Source organism: Prionailurus viverrinus, chromosome B1, assembly GCF_022837055.1.
Source record: "Prionailurus viverrinus isolate Anna chromosome B1, UM_Priviv_1.0, whole genome shotgun sequence".
NCBI lineage: Eukaryota > Metazoa > Chordata > Mammalia > Carnivora > Felidae > Prionailurus > Prionailurus viverrinus.
Window position 1 is genome coordinate 47,194,420 of NC_062564.1, and position 4,920 is coordinate 47,199,339.

The 4,920-nt window shown below is 37.1% G+C and overlaps 1 non-coding gene across 1 annotated transcript; it reads right to left on the reverse strand.

Moving 5' to 3' along the window:
- Positions 1 to 3,371: 3,371 nt before the first annotated feature.
- Positions 3,372 to 3,479, reverse strand: LOC125165049 (U6 spliceosomal RNA). The gene has a single exon (XR_007151949.1). It is a non-coding gene; the product is annotated as a U6 spliceosomal RNA (small nuclear RNA).
- Between the last annotated feature and the right edge of the window lie 1,441 nt (positions 3,480 to 4,920).

A 4,920-nucleotide genomic window follows, 5' to 3' on the forward strand; every position in this document is an offset into this window, starting at 1 on the left:
GGGATCTAAGGTACGCATAGTTAACAATACTGCAATATATATTTGAAAGTTGCTATGTGAGTAGAACTTTAGTGTTCTAACCATTGTATCAACAACAATAAAATTGTAATTATGTATGGTGAAGGATGTGTTAACTAACCTTATTGGGGTAAACATTTCACAATATATACATCTAAATTGTATTTGAATAAAGCTGGAAAAAGAGTGAAAGGTAACCCACAGAATAGGTGAAAATGTTTGCAAATTATATATCTGACAAGGGAGTTATACATAAAACATATAAAATATTTTTATAACTCTATAATAAAAAGGCAAATAATCCAATTAAAAATGGGCAAAGGATTTATATAATCATGTGTCCAATGAAGATATATAAATGGACAGTAAATATAGGTAAAGATGTTCAGCATCGTTAGTCACTAGGGAAATGCAAATCAAAACCACAATGAGATGCCATTTCTCATCAACGAGAATGGCTGCAATCTAAAAGATTGATCATACATCTCGACAAGATTGTAGATAAATCGGAAGCCCCATACACTGCTCACAGGAATGGAAATAATGCAAGCTTTTAGAAAATAGTTTAGCAGCTCCTCAAAAAATTAAAAATAGAATTACTCAGCAATACCACTCCTAAGTCTATACCTCCTACAAAACAACATATATCCACACAAAAAATTGTAGCTGAATATTCATAGCAGCATTATTCATAATAGCCTAAACGTCAGAACAATGACTATGTTCCCAACTGACGAAATGATACACAAAACGCGGTATATAGTCTGGCCATAAATAGTAATGAAGTACTGATACATGCTGCAACATAGACAAACTTTGAAAACATACTGAGTGAAATAAGCCAGTCACAAAGTGCCACAAATTACATGGCTCCATTTATATGGAATATCCAGAATAGGCCAATGCATAGAAGCAACAGTAAGTTAGAGCTGGTGTTGGGGGTGTCATTGAGATGGAAGAGTTGGGGATAATATGTAAATGGTACCAAGTTTCTTTTTGGAGAGATAAAAATGTTCTAGAATTGATTGTGGTGATGGCTGCCCAACACTATAAATGTAGTAAAAAATAATTGAACTGTACACTTTAAATTGATTAATTGTATGCTGTGTGAGTTATATGTCAATAAAGCTGTTACCAAAAAAAAATCCTCAAGTGTTTATTTATTGTTGCCTTGGGTTTGGGGCAGTAGCTGTGGTGCCAGAGGACTTTTCTAGGTGTTTGTTTTCTACTCTTACCTTCTATCCTACATAGGCTTGCGCTTGCTCAGAGGAAGGTCTGTCTCTAAGTTCTCCCCTGTCCCCTACTGCTAAACTATGATTCTTGCAATTCAGTGCTTTTCCAGGCTAATCATGGTGGTTCTGCTCCAGCCCCATAGGCTGGCCTAGTGTGTCTTAGGGTGGGGCTTTCTTGGTCCTCTTGTGTCTCCTCTCCATGGCAACCAAAGCCTTTTCTGTATCTGTGGAAAATCTTGCATAGAAGGGATTTTCTGACTTACTCTTCAGTGGAAGTAACCTTTAATGGCATTAGTAATGAATCTAGGACCTCATGTAATTTTTTCTGTTTTTCTAAGAACAGCGGAATTGTTGTTTTGTTTTTCCTTATATCCTCTCACCAGCTACTATGGGTCTTGATGTGTACCCTGCAGGTAACAGCATTATAAAGGCCTTTTTAGAAGTTTAAGGCTTTGGTTTGAAATGAGAAAAATGTCTGTGGCAGGGGATTAGGCCTGGTGAGGCTCTGGGCCTTTTCCACAGACTCCAGATCCCCTCCTGCATATCCGCACTACAAAGCAGGTGTGTGTGGGAGGGTCGTTCTATTCCCCCATCCTGTCACCAGTATTTCTTATGAACACCTAGCGAGGTTCGGTTCAAAAGAGCCTCCACATGAACCCACAGGAGAAGCTTGAATAGCCAGCTCCTCTCCCTGTGCTCTGTCACAAGCAAATCAGTCTGTCCATTTTGTCTCTCCTGGGAGGGTCCTGTCCATCTCTGGTCACTCAAACTTCTCTACCGGGGTCAAGAAAAGTTAGAATTTTTTAGTTGATCCAGGTTTTCCTCATTGCTAGTGGGATCCATGCTTCTTTTAAAAAAATTGTTAAGGGGCACCTGGGTGGCTCAAGTTGGTTAAACGTCTGAGTCTTGGTTTCAGCTCAGGTCATGATCTCACGGTTGTTGAGTTCGAGTTCCGCGTCAGGCTCTGAGCTTACAGCAAGGAGCATGCTTGGGATTCTCTCTCTCTCTCTCTCTCTCTCTCTGCCCCTCCCCTGGTCATGCTCTCTCTCGAAAAAAAATAAATTAAATAAAAAAAGAATGTCTTCTTTTCTTTAGATTTTTAACATGTAATATTCTAGGTTTTCTACAAAGGGTTTTATTGTTTCATTAAAAAATAAATTTAAGTGTATAATCCATTTGTAATTTATTTTTGTACATGGTGTGAGAAAGGGATATAATTTTGTTTTCTTTTTAAGGTATACCTATTGTCCATGTATCCTTTTAAAATATATCATCTTGGGGCACGTGGATGGCTCAGGAGGTTAAATGTCTGACTTCGGCTCAGGTCATGAATTTATAATTCGTGGGTTTGAGCCCCATATCAGGCTCTATGCTGACAGCTCAGAGCCTGGAGCCTGCTTCAGATTCCTTATCTCCCTCTCTCTCTGCCCGTCCCTGGCTCGCACTCTGTCTCTCAAAAAATAAACATTTTAAAAAGTAAAAGAAAATATATCACCTTTCACCACTGAATTCAAATACCCCTTTGTCACGTGTTAAATTATTATATTTTCTTGGATCTATTTTTGGATTTTCTGTTTGGTTCTCATAATCTCTTTGTCTGTTCCAATGCATTATCACACTGACCATATTAAAGCGAATTTTTAGTATATTTTGATATCTGGTAAGGCAAATTCCTATACTAACTTTCTTCCTGCTTTTTTGTTTTATGATGTTCTTATTCTTATGTATTTATAACTGAACATCCACTTTAAGATACTTTTATACAATATCAAATCACATGATTTTAATTTTCTTATACTTTGGTTAAATCTCCACAATGAACATGATTTTGTTTTTTATAACTAGTAAAAGATACATAATATAAAAGACAAAAAAATAAAAAGGGTGACAATGCTGAGGGTAAATTCCCTGGTGCTTACTCTGGGCTACAAAACTAGACTAGATAATCATTTTGTAGGATGTAGGTGTTGAGGCAGATTAGAAGGGGAAAAAGGAAAAGCACTCTCTGCTTCTGAAAGTTATAAGAGCACAAAGCCGTGCACCTTAAGTGGCAAGTGGTACCACAATTCAGATCCCATGGAACATTTTTGCAATATGAAAGGAGAAATAATTTTTGGTTCCACACAGGGATGCCATGAGTTGTGTGTTGTGTGTCTTCCTTGTGCAGGTGCCATGCTAATCTTTTCTTTGTCATTCCAATTTTAATACTTGTGTTGCTGAAGCCAGCATGAATTGTGGTTTGATATTGCAGCTTGATTAGAGTGCCTCGGGTTTTGTTCCCAGGTTATGTTTTAAGGAACACTAGAATCTCTCTCTTGATACACAGAGGTTTTCTTTGCTCAAATGGACGTGGGAAATGGAGCTCATTTTGCTAAAATCTCTAAAGAAGATGTGCATGTAGCTTTGTTTCACTCTGTACGTCTTGACTTTAACTTCACATGGAATCATTTTTTCTGAGAATCTTTTTTCTGAGATACATCTTGAAATTTTAATGGAACCCACAGAAGATTCTTTGGAAGATGTTGGTCCTGGAAGAGGTAGGGTGGGTATTGTCAGGTCAGATAAGCTCAGTAGGCAATGGATAAGGTAGAGGATGTCACTGATATCAAAATGTATTTATGGAAATTACTTATGGCTAAATTAGAAAAATATTTTAAAATCTCAGAAACATAAAGTTGACCCGAATTCTTGCAAGATCCATATTTGGCCATAGATTGTGCCTTGATTCTGGAAAGCAGAACAATTTATAAGTGGAATAGTTAAAATTCTCAGTGCCCTTTCTAATAATGTCATAATTAAGTCATCATTCATTTTTATTTGTCTTGCATATTATTTTCCTTTGAGGCTGACAGTTGCTGTTCGGATCCCTTAAAAACAAGTCTCTTCCATGCTTTTCCCTCTTGTAAGACTTATTCTTCTCTGGAAAGATGCTCAGCATTATCTGAAAAGAGAAAATGCTCTCTGTGTCTCATTTTCTCAAGGCAATTAATAGTTAACTATCTTTGTCTTTAGCAGAATAAAGGTAAGAATACATATCAAGGTAGAAAAACTGTATGTACTTGGCTTCTTCTTTAACATTACCATTTCCTTGCATATGTATAGCTGTTCTTCTGAGGAAATCAAAGCATTTGTGCAACTATTTGATACTTGTGGTTAAAAAAATACGCATAGATTATGTTTATCAATACTATATACATACATTCACAGGTAGACTTATCACTTAGCATTTATCCTAGTTTAAATTCCTGGGAACTCAGACAAGGCAGGTTTTAGGTGTAACAGCTGTGAGGTGTAAGTAGATCAACGGATGTAAAGGTTGAACATTGGTTTATACCGGGTTGTGCTGCTAAGAGAGCTATACTGCTGAATCTCTAAGGTCTTTTCTACCTATAAGACTTTTATCCTCCCAGGGAGAAAGGAATAATTTGTCAAGTGAAGGCAATTGACCGTACATGTAAAAAAAGTGAGGCATGGCAGAATGAACCCTGGAACTCTGGCCTTCTATTCCCCATCTATAATTGTCCCATCCAAACACTCCTTTTCATTTAATTTCTTTCCTTGTGGCTTGGGCTTTGGAGATTGGATAAATTAGAAAATGTTATTGTTTTGAGATATTTTAATTCAGATGGAATGGGTAATCAGCTAGTGACCAGAGGCTTCTGGAGCTCTA